This window comes from Centroberyx gerrardi, chromosome 5, assembly GCF_048128805.1.
Source record: "Centroberyx gerrardi isolate f3 chromosome 5, fCenGer3.hap1.cur.20231027, whole genome shotgun sequence".
NCBI lineage: Eukaryota > Metazoa > Chordata > Actinopteri > Beryciformes > Berycidae > Centroberyx > Centroberyx gerrardi.
The window spans coordinates 26,427,346-26,439,746 of NC_136001.1; the positions used below are offsets into that span (position 1 = coordinate 26,427,346).

Below are 12,401 nucleotides of genomic sequence, written 5' to 3' on the forward strand. Positions count from 1 at the left end.
TTTCCATCCTCTGCTCTGCCTTCTTCTCTGCGGCCTGTCATCTTTATACGAGTCGTGTTTTAATTTCCCGATGTTGCACTGGCTGTACATGCAGCCTTCTTCCTATTTGTTCATGTGAGTTCCCGCAGAACCTTATTGTAGCTCAAATGACTGTCATTTATTTTGTGCACACCCTGGGGAAATTGCACCTGCAACAAACAGCCCTTTGGCGAGGTTCAGCACGAGCAAGCAATGTGTTCGCTCCAGGCATGACCAGTTACAGATCCATGTATTGATCGAGTGTAGCTGGCTCACACAGGGGGAATGTGCACACAGACATATTGAATGGTTATCCAATTAATCCTGATTATCTCAGTCTAAGCCATGCATGATTCAAGTTGCCTTTTGACCATTAATTGTCATACAAGTTGATTACTTCATATCCCCCTTGGAGCTAAACTTGTGTACTCCGTGTGCCAGTTGTGGGTGGATCTGTTTTATCGCGCATCATCACTCTCTATCCCAAAATGGACTCTTCTGCCCCCATCTCAAGCTGATGACGAGTTGATACGAAGGCAGTCACAACTCCACCCTCTGTCCATTCAATCAGCGTGATATTTGCTTTTACCAATATTGTCTGATTAGCAAGAGAAGAGTCTGGTGACCGTGCAGTCGATAGGCCAGTAGTCTCTCCTGTCCACGGGATCAATAGAACCGGTGATTAAACGCACTACGGCTTCATCCAAGTCCCACACCCTCTATCACTACCCAGTATCTCCTCTGCCAGAGCTGGCCTTGTAATCCAGGAACGGAGGCCTGCGTCTTTGAGGTTTTTTTTTTTTCATTTTCCGACTGTCGATACTGCGAAGATCTAAAGCCGCATTCGGGTTTTGATGTTGCATACTTCTGTCGTAACTGCTGCAGCACAAAGGAACGAGGAGGATATTTGAAGTGTCTTGCGCTTCCCCGCTATGAAAAAAAAATCCCTTAAAGACGACATTGATGCTTATAAGGATGTGGTGGCATTGTAGCATTAACGCCATTATGGCATTTCTCAGTCTCTGAGTAACAATGGGACTTAATGTTAGACAGCACAGAGCAATAGATGTGATAAATTTGCACTTCCCTCTGTAGGGGAACAGATAGAGAAACTGATAGATGGAAGGGTAGATGGATGAACGATGCGTGACGCCCCTCTTATGTTTTCCCCCACTCCCGGATAACGCTGAATCCAGTTGCGTGGACCAATTAGAGCCAGGCGTATCATCGTCCTGATATTGAAGATGGAATTCCCCTCTGATTAAAGTCGAGAGAGAGACAAAGAGAGAGATAGAGGTCCAACTGCAAAAATGACTGTGCTGTATGTGAGCTCTCTGCAATATCTTTCTCTGCTTTCTGTGTTTCATCATTTCTATGTGTTAATAAATACATTTAAACACAAAAACACCCCTACATATTAGGAACTGTGATGCAGAAGCCTCATATCATGAACTGACATCATGAGTTCAAGTCCAGTTTGGACATAACGCCACATCATCCCCTCTCTTACACCTATGTCTCTTCTGTCACTTGCTGCTGTAAAGACATAAGTGACGTTATCCCACAGTGAAGCACAAGTGTTAAATGAATGGAACAAGGAAATATTGCTAAGATGTATTATTAAATGCTTCATCTATAGATATAATTTGCTGTCTTTAGCACCTAGTTCATTCATAAAAGTAGTTTGACCAATTTTGGACTTTTTTTCGGAAGTTGTTCCATTTGTGAGCGTGTTTCTTTGTGCTATACACTTCGTCGCCAAGGGCTTGCTTTGGCAGAAAGTTTTAGCTGATACTAATACAGCCTTCCCGACAATGTAATTTCAAAGTACGTCGACGTGATCACGACTTTGAACAACTTGTTCGTCGGTAATTACTTTTCACTTTCCGTATCTCTATGCCTTACATTTTCCAAAAGCCTCAAGATATTGCCATTTTTTGATTGCAGTTAATTTTTGAATTGAAAAGGGCCTTCTCCTTTCCCCCAAATCCTTGCTTTGCCCCTAATAGTTCTCATTCGTTGGCTTTCCAATTAGTTTATTCATGACCCTCTCACGCAAATTACTATCTGTATTCCGGGGGCTTTTTCAAGGGAGTTTATCTGCATTACCTCCACCGCCATATGCCAGCCAGACACCGGTGGAGGGTGGGGGTCTGGTCATAATGGCCATTTTAATCACCGAGAGCTCTATGGCACACCAGTAAAATCCTGGTGTTGTTAGCAGTAAACAAAGCATGAAGGTGTTCCCCAGGCCGTATGCTTTATGGGACTGTAAAGTTTTTGTTGTTATGCTCTTGCATAGGGAGTGACTCTCTCACTGGAATATTACATTTGTGAATCCTTTTCTGTCGCAAAATAGCGATTGTTCCCCTCTTTTGTGTTATGGCCTGCCACGGGGAACAATGCTCACAGACCAGGAAAAAAAATCCTCACAGAAAAAGCCAAAGCCAACACAGCAAGCGTATAGGAAAGCATGTGTTTGTCTGTAGGATGGAGATGGGTTTGCTGTGATAGCCTGTGGTTGGGCGAGGTCGGTGTGTGACGGCGTATAGATGTGCCCACAGGTCGGTCAGAGCGCTGTGTATGGGTGTTTGTGTAGGTGTGATTAATGGACACCAAGCAGGTGGAGAGACAGATGGAGAAGTGTGTGTGTGTGTTGGTGGATGTCAGGGTTTTTCCTGGCTCAAAATCCGGCCGTTTCTGCGAGCGTGCACGTACACGTCCTGTTGTAGTAGTCAGTAATTCTTTAACTCTTTAATGTAAAACACTTTTGAACAGCAGTCTGTTCAACTTAACTTATTGTAAGAAGCAAATGACTTAGACTGGGGGAGTCTGCTATGCATTAGTAAAATATATATAGGCACAAATTCAAAATCTCATTTGAAATATATTTTCTCACAAGGGAAATGATGTCTCAAGTTAAAAATAGACGTTTCATGCGAAGGGAAATAGTTATTATGCATTTAACATTCAGCAGCCCAAACAAATAGAGCTGAATGGGAAGACGGACCTGACAAGACCGTACTTCAGTAACTAAGTAGCTGGTAGACTGGAGACACAAGAGACGCTTTGTTTACAATGATCCAATATTATGTTTGACTCTAGCAAAGCACAATGTCTTTGAAAGAGTTTGAAAGAGGTTGAAGAGGTTAGCTGTAGCTTAAAGCTTCTAACCATGAAGCCCTTAGCCAAAGCAAGTGTCAATCCAAGCTAGCACTCCAGCATCTGTCTGGCCGCTATGGTAGTCAGCTCTCCAGACCTCAGCTGGCAGATTTTTGCTGTTTTTCCACATTTGGATAAGAAAATCACTCATTTAACCAAACCTAACACCAATCCTACCTTTCTGTCTTTTCCTGACATTGTGTTTCCTGGCTCTACTTTGCCTCCTCTGACCTAGACCCAGGAGTGACCGATTAAAATAATCCATAATGTATTCCTTTAGTTCAACTCAAATTACATGACAGTGATTGGCAGAGCTCCCTACTAAATACACACGCAGTATACCAAGAATAGACAGGCGAGCTTGATTTGTGCGCTGGTATTTACCTCGACACACCCAACGCCGGATTTTAAAGCCGTCTCCCAGAAAATAACCGACTCGCTCAAAACCACTAAATCAAACTTACCCCGCACTCTTATCCAGTGCAAATCTCTGTAGACAGCGCTCATAATGGAGCATGGATGGTGAGAGGTGATGGAAATTTTGAACTATGTAAAAACTGACTGATGTGTATTTCCCGATCAAAAAATATTCGGGGCTAATCTCAAAACATTTGAGACTTGAGCCCATCTAGGAAGCCCTTAGTGACGCCACTGGATTTGCTTAAATCACCATGTTATGATTGTTATTACGTGATTTACTGCAAAACACTGTCCACTTTTTTCTTTTCACTGGTCCTGCTGCCCAGCCTCCTTTGCCAGCCATGATAAAATCTGCAAGGTTTAAAATAGGCCTATTTCAACAAGCCACGTTATCAAAATAAACTTCCACGTGTGGACGTAAAGTGGTAGTTTCAATCATGAGTTCACCTTTTTCCACACGAGTTGCCAGTGGCGGCTCTTCTCGTAACGCACTGCAGGGAAATTGTGAAGCTGCTTTCGACGCCGGTGATATGCTCGATGTTTTTCTTTGTCCCTGCAGTGCAACTAGTAAGATAACGCCACAGCGCCCTTCTGGATCACTATCGGCGTTGCATGTTATGAAAATAAATGCAACACCGATGGAGTTTTACCGTGCACAATGCAGCCATTGTAATGAATATGCACGTTTTGCCGACACCGGACATATATATCAACGCTTTGGAACCGTACGCAGGAAAAGCCCTGGATGTGGATGTGACAGGATGCTAAGCAGGGTGCTGGTACGACGGACTCACCCTGCCCACCCAGCTCTTCTGTGGCCTGGGACGAGCTGCTTGAAACGTCCCTGTCCTGGAGCTCAACCAGGTTTGCCTGTGTGAGTCGACCGTTAAAAGGATAGTTGAGTTTTTAATCGGAAGTCTTTCTGATTCATCCATCCGTTCCAAAAGTACTTGTACTAGTGTTGAGATTGTTGTGATATTATAGGAAGAAGTTTGTTTACCAGGCCAGTGGAAGTCAGTGACGCTGAAAATAGGTTTTGGGAAAATCATATTCAAAGTCATTCTATATCATTAACTATCTTGTGAAACAATAGGAACCTGTATTGAGGGTGCTGCATATAATTGTCCCATCGACTGAATAGATGCTGCAAACCTCTGCTTTCTTTTCCAATACAGGACACGTTTTGCATGTACTGAAATGAGTTGAGACAGGGCCCAAACTCTTTTTCCCATGTTCACTGTTGCCTTGCTAACAAATGTAACAAGTAGCCTAATAAATAGTTTCTTGGGTTTCTATAATCAAGATGCTCATCAACATGCATTGTGATGAGCCATTTTTTCTCAAATTAGACATGAAATAAAAACAGAACAGATGATGCACAGAATATTTTACTCTTTCTAACTTTCATATAACAATTTGGTGGGGCACTTTCCCTTCAGTATAGGAAAAAAACCCCACTCATGCTGCACCCTTCCTGTTTTGAGAATCACCTTATTCGCAAAGTACAAGTACAGGAAGGAGTTTCATTGATGCCGAGATGACACAGTAACATTCTGACACACATGGTGAAGGAACAGCAGGAGATCACACACAAGGTTGGACAGTTGACCGTACATTTCACTCTACAAAAATACATTCAGTACTGTAAACCATGGACATTTTAAGTTCCCTCCTCACAGTTCCTCCCATAACCCCGTTAAAAATCTCAAACCACAACACCCCCCCCCTCCCTCGTCTTCCCAGGCGTCCGTCGGCTTCCCTTGCGGTCACCCCATCCGCGAGCTCAGCATTCCCAATCTCTCCGTTTATCCCCTCCAACCCTCCACCCCCTCTATCCTGCTCTCATTCCTGAACCCCCCCGCTCCCCCAACCAACCAACCCACCCCCACCCCCCCACCCCTCCCCCCTCCCCGCTCACGACACCGCTGCCTCTCGTCCTCTCGCTGCCACTGCTGCTCCCTTTCTCTGTCTCTCTTTCTGTTTCTCCCTCTCTGTCTCGCTCTCCTCTGTTGTTTTTTTCCCTGCCGGTTGTCAGCGATCGGAGCGGTAGCGGGAAGAAAAGAGAGGATTGGTCTGTTTGTTTTACACCTGCTTAAAGCCCAGCATTCTCTGTCTGCAAGCCTTAAAAAGGGAGATAGTACTCTGGTCTCTCCTGCATCGAGGCAAGTAGCGGTATTGTATGCTGTGGTTGTTATGATGCTGATGGCTTGTTCCTCGCTTCCCAAATGAGGGGAGGTTTGCAGAGGCGCGCACGTGCGTGTGTGTGTGTGTGTGTGTGTGGGCATGTGCATGTGTGTGTGGGCATGTGCATGTGTGTGTGTGTGTGTGATGAATCGCGGGGCTCACAGCACAGACGATTGGACGGCCCGTATATAGGCTAAGAGGACGGCTTGGAGGAGGGGAGGGAGGTAGGGGCCGGAGCCGTGGGGTGGGGGTGGGGTTCGGGGGTGGAGGGGGGGTCAAGAGAGGGGGATGGGTGGAAAAGGGAGAGTAGGGATGGAGAGATGCAAACACACTCTCACGCACTCTCATGCTTAAAGCAACGCAGGCGCCAGCTAGCTAGCCTAGCTAACACAAACATACACACACATATGGGTTGTGGTTGTAGGATGGGGGGGCACTGCTGTGTGCATACGCCTGCCTAGGTGTCTGTGCCTGTGTGTGTGTGTGTGTGTGTGTGTGTGTGTTTCTACAGTGTGTAAGCAAGCAGTCTGTCTGCCGCTGGTTCTGTGAGGTTACAGATTGCATCCACAGATGCAACCACATTGTATCACCTTAACAAAAGAGATGCTCTCGCCATGAGAATGAATGTGCCATTTCTAAACAGCAGAAGATGAAATAAAGAATGGAACAAGGATGCTAAAGGACGATTAAGAAATGAGCCATAGTTGTAGGCTCTGTCAGTTTTGTTTACTGTGTCAGGCAAGTATAGGGTGTGTCAGTCAAGTCCAATGTGTGTTTGGGCATGTCCGTAGGTAGCCATGTATTACATAAGGGATGCTGTTTTTGTCAAGGCAGTAGATAAACACACTTGGATGTGTCCTTCCAGACACACATACATCCTGTTATACCAGTTGTCAGTTGAGTTCCGCCATGCCAAAACCATTTCAGTTTTGCTCTGCACTGAACGGAACCCCATGGTTGATGTGATCGTCTCAGTGGGATACAGCCTTTGTATTAGAAGAGTTTATCTATACCTCTGAATGGCTTAATTCTGCATGGATTCCCTGTGGACCTAAGTGGATACTGCAAAAGTAAGGATGCACTGTCAATAGTAAAGATGTACTGGCAACTTCCTAATGCATACTGTATTGGAGTTGTCAACCTTTATTAATGGATAAGCATATTACCATACACAACCAGCTGCCAGCAACAATTTAGTGATGTATTTTTATGCCTCTGCGCCGGCGACAGCCGTGGCCGGAGGCATAATGTTTTCAGGTTGTCCGTATGTACGTACGTCCGTACGTCTGTATGTCCGTCCCATTCTCGTGAACGCGATATCTTAGGAACGCTTTGAGGGAATTTCTTCAAATTTGGCACAAACGTCCACTTGGACTCAACAAATTTGGCCATAACTCAATAATTCATATGCTAATTATGACAAAATTTCACACAAATGTCTAATAGGATAAAATGATGAAGTGATGACATTTTATATTCAGAAGTTCAAAGGTCAACTTCACTGTGACATCATAATGTTTTGCTTACCACTGTAGCTGAGAAAACGATCTTGGGTCATTCTACAAAAACGGTGGAAGTGCTGTCACTTTTGCAGACACCAAAATCCTTTAAGTTGACCTAATAATCACATTAATTATATATGTTCAATAAATAAAGACTGTCCTTGCAATGATAAAACAAAGTTTATTGGCGGAGGCATACAACCGTGAGGCGGTTATTTCTAGTTCTCTTTGTGTTTTGTTTGTTTTAAGGCTGTCACATGCCTGTTGGTTTGGTTTCCTTGTTAGACGTTGCATGAAATAGTAGCATCTCCTGATTTCTCAACATACAGTTTACTCACTATTTAATGAATTCAAATCTGACTCATATCTCACAAGTCTTCCGCCCTCTGTCTCCTACCTATACTGTCTTTCCCCACTTTATGCTAATAAATATGCATTAAACGTCTTTCAAATAGTGTGCACATAGAGGACCTGCATAGTCAGAGGGAGGGGCTACAGGCCAAAACACAATGCAACAGCTGTTTTGTCGGCCATATCAGTTTTATTAGATTTGGAATGGGGGACAGGGGGTCCCAGCATGCTGCAGGTAGATCAGAAGGGGGGTGTTAGGGAAACAAAAGGGGCTGAATGGATACTGGTGGGGAAAGTTCTTTGTGCCGATATCATTAGTTTTAGTCAAAGGAGTGTTGTCAAACAGGGGGTGAGTGATGGGAGTCCCCTAGATTCATAGCCCCAACTGCCCCACACACACACACACACACAAATTCACATTTATATACACACACTCACACACTGACACTGTCGCGCACACATGCAGGATGGAGGCATAGAAGTAGATGAGTGAGTCTGTGAGTGTGTCTTTGTGCCTCTGTGTGTTTGACTCTGCTTTGTGAAATGTGTTATGTGAAATGGTTTGCTTCTATTTCCAGAAATGGCAGCTCATACTGTGTCTCCCGGCCTGCTATCGGAGCCCTCATGCTTTGTAGATACTGATGCCCTTCAGTCTGACTAGTGCACAGTTAACTGTCTATAATCTTATATTGTGATTATAATTTTCCATATTAATAAGCATGGAATTCAGCAATGTTAGAACAACAACATATAGCACTATATCATGTATTATTATTAAAGCCATAATGATGCAGCCCTAGCTAGCATACTTTAGCAGGTGAGACCTACAGTATTTGTGTATTTGGATTCTGGAGAATTTTGTTAGGACCCCCAATACGGCACATATTGAGACCATCATGCAACAGGATGCCACTGCTATTTGAGCATGCCAAGGTGTATCTGACAGAATGGCAAATCAACCTACTCATTCTTGCAAGGGATTAGAGGTCTCTCCAGAGGATCAACAGGGATATGTCACACCTTGGCAGGCAATATGATTTACAGGTTTGCCTGCAAAATGAATCACTCCTCTTTACTGTGTGGGAACATCACTGATTTGATTAAGGTCGCTGCATTGATGAGCTGTGGGATGTGGCCAGACTTTGGAGTGCTACTGAGGCAGACCCTAAGGGGTTAAAAAAATGGCAAGACCATATTAACAGGCAAGCACACACACACACCCCCTTTGACCTTACTCCCCTCACTCCTTTTCCCAACCCCCTCCTCTGGTCATTGCACGCATCTACTGGGGTCAGAGCACAACAATTGAATCTTACACATGCATGCTTGTCTTTTTCTTAACCCGTGCATTCACAGTCCGTGTGCCACTTGGCCACCATTTGACTCAGCATAGTCTAGATTTGCTCTCTTCCTATATCACCTGGAATATTTTAAGGACCTTTTGCGCTCCTTATTTTGGTTTGCTTCTTAATTATTGGTGATGTAGGATTGGAAGCTTATTCTGCTGTTGTACTCGTTGCAAAGCTGCTCAAGGCTGCTAAAATGAGTCTTGCACCTTCCGGGTGTCCCATCCTCACCCCAGCCCCCGAACCCTTACCCTGTCCCAGCCTTACTCCAGTCCATGCCCCCTTTCCCAGCCCTTCTCCCAGCTCCAGCTCCTTTCCAAGCCTCAACTCTGCCCACCCCACGCCTGTCTTTAGGTGCGCTGATCTGTGTTTGTGTGTGCGTGTGTGTGTGTGTGTAAGAACATCAATGTTTGTGTGATAAAGATATATAGTCTAGGGAAGGGAGGAGAAACAGAGGTGTGGGGTAGGGGGGGGGGATAAGGGAATGGGGTCTGTGAGAACAAGAAAGACGAGGGGTGAGCAGCCGAGGGAAAGGGAGGGAGGGAGAGCGAGAGAGAGAGAGAGAGAGAGAGAGAGAGAGAGAGAGAGAGAGAGAGAGAGAGAGAGAGAGAGAGAGAGAGAGAGAGAGAGAGAGAGAGAGAGAGAGAGAGAGAGAGAGAGAGAGAGAGAGAGAGAGAGAGAGAGAGAGAGAGAGAGAGAGAGAGAGAGAGGGGAGGTGGGCGGGTGCATGTGGGTGCCTGCGAGACGGGAGACAGCGGGACTCAGTCAGCGCGAGAGAGAGAGAGACAGAAGCCCTAGCATTGGCGTGTGTGTGTGTATGTGTGTGTGTGTGTATGAGAGAGAGAGCGTTATAAGCCAATGTGTGGATGCTGCTTTAGCTTAGCTCCCGTTAGCTTAGCCTCACAAAGCCTGGAACCCAACGCTGGACGGAGGACAGAGACGCACCGGAGGAGGAAGAAGCAGGGGGGGGAAAAAACCGAGAGAGGGGGGACTGTGAATCTGCACTCGTTTTTCTTCCACTCATCCTCACCTGACTGGATTTTTTTTTTTGTTCCTCTGTCTCTTGTCGACGTGGTGCTGTGTGTTGGGACTATAGGAGGGGAAGAGGCGCCCGTGGGCTCATTGAGGTATTTTTGTTTTGCCTTTCATTTAAAGAGGGACGCTGAGGGTTGCTGTGATTTAATGGTGGGGGGTTGGGATGGAGCGAGGGAGAGATGGAGAGGCGGTGAGGATGGCTGTGCATCAGGCGGAAGGCATCAGGAGGGAGGGAGGGAGACGGAGGCACATCGCTGGCAGTAATGGAGGCTGATGTGTTGTGGTCAAACGGAAGCGGTGTGTGTCTGTGTCTGTCTGTGTCTGTCTGTCTCAGGTATGTGTGTGTATGTCTGTGTGTGTGTGTGTTTGTCTATGCCTCGGTTTAATGCCTGTGTGTGTGTGTGTGTGTGTGTGTGTGTGCAAGGTGTCAGTTCCCGTGTGTGTGTGTGTCTGGTGGAACCACTCCAGCTCTACGATGGCTGTATTAAGCTATGTGATCTGTTGACATGCTTGCTCATGTTGGAAGCCATTAGCTTCAGCAGCCAGCCGCTGTCTGTCTGACCGGGGCTTCCAGCAGGCTAAGGTTAGCTTCCACCTCTCCTCCATCCTCTCTCTCTCTCTCTCTCTCTCTCTCTCTCTCTCTCTCTCTCATTCTCTCTCATTCTCTTTCTCTCTTTCTGTTTCCCTCTCTCTCTCTCTCTCTCTCTCTCTCTCTCTCTCTCTCTCTCTCTCTGTCTCTGGATCCATCTCCCGTGTCTGGTTGATCCCCCCCCCTCCCTCCTTCCCCATTCTCTCTCACTCCATCCCCACTCTCCCTCTCCACCCCTCTAAATGGATCGTTTTAAAGCCTTTCTTTCCCATTTCCATGTCGCTGTAGATAGCTAGCCCATGGTGCTTTTTCTGGGTGGAAAAAAAAAGGACAAAGGCCGGCTGTGCTCGTGTGTGTGTGTGTGTGTGTGTGTGTGCGCGCAGGGGGCATTTTCAGGCAGGTTTCTGGCTGATTTAGCTTCACACTGCACTACTGGCCCTTCAGGTTTTTTGTTTCTTATTCTAATCTCACTCTCTCTTCCCTTCCCCCGATCCCCAGACCACCCGCCACCTCCCCCCCCCCCTCTCTCTCTCTCTCTCTCTTTCTCTCTTTCTCTCTTTCTCTGGAATCATTTAGAGCTGAAAGCATTGCCTGAGAGGGGAAAAATGGAGCGCATCACAGGTCCAAAGAAAGGCCTGTTTTGATCTCATTGTGATGTATGTGTGCGTGTGTGCCTCTTTCAGCCAGTCAGAGCAGTGACACCCCCCCCCCCCCCCCCCCCCGACTCAAAACACTCCATCCTTAATGAAAGGCATCCATACCAATCATTGAGAAGCCATAACAAAAACTGCCTCCCCCCCACTCCCCCCCCCAAAAAAAATCCCTGCCACTACCAAATGGGGAGGAGTCTTAAGATTTCAGGGTTTGAAGAATTGAGAGGGGAGAGGGGGGGTGTAGGCGTGAGGGTGGATGATGGATTGTAAATCCGCCCCCCAAAAAAGACAAAAAAAAAAAGAACAACTAAAATGTAAAGGCAGAAATTTGCGGAATGGAAAATGCAGGAATCCGCGGCCTGTGTGTTTTTGTTGGATTAACCCTTTACTGGGACAGATGGCTTCGTCCCCCTGCCGAGCTGACAAACCCGGGCACTGACCCTCGTCCTGCATCCGTATGTGTGTGTGTGTGTGTGTGTGTGTGTGTGTGTGTGTGTGTGTGTGTGTGTGTGTGTGCATTTCACAAAAAAACACTGGCTGGCTAGCTTTGGCCAAGATGGAGGATGGATCTGTTTTGGTTTTGGAATATGCTGGCAGACTAAGAATCTGCTAGCCCTCTCCTTGTGTGTGTGTGTGTGTGTGTGTGTGTGTGTGTGTGTGTGTGTTTGAGGGAGTGAGTGTGTGTGTGTGCACGCACTCGTGTGTCTTGAAAGTCATCCATGAAGACATGCCTCAGTATCCTCTTGGAAAATGTGGGCTAGCTGGCTAGCTTGACATCAGAACATGTTTATTGTGAGATTTAGACAAATGCTTCTGTAATAGCTTCCGCACAACAGTTGGGTCTACAAATGTTGCCAGATTTCCAAGGCAGGCCCACTTATGTCTGTGCTGTTGCTCTATGATCAGGCACTAGATTTGTCCTGTTTCATTTATTACTGTTATTTCTGGAGGCGTTGCATATTATTTGTATGATCACTTATTTCAGCAAGGCAAATGCTTAGGTAATACATAACCAGCCAGCCAGAGAGACAGCTAGACCCCCATCAGAAGAAATCAACACGACTGTGATTACAATAAACGGAAAGATGGACAGAGGGTAACATAAGGTCAGTTGACACAATCATGTCTGCAAGATTGCACC

The 12,401-nt window shown here is 46.1% G+C and overlaps 1 protein-coding gene across 9 annotated transcripts in view; it reads left to right on the forward strand.

Annotated features, from left to right (window-relative positions):
• magi1b (membrane associated guanylate kinase, WW and PDZ domain containing 1b) overlaps nt 1–12,401 on the forward strand; it is a 145,837-nt gene that overhangs the window by 64,684 nt on the left and 68,752 nt on the right. The window lies entirely within an intron of this gene.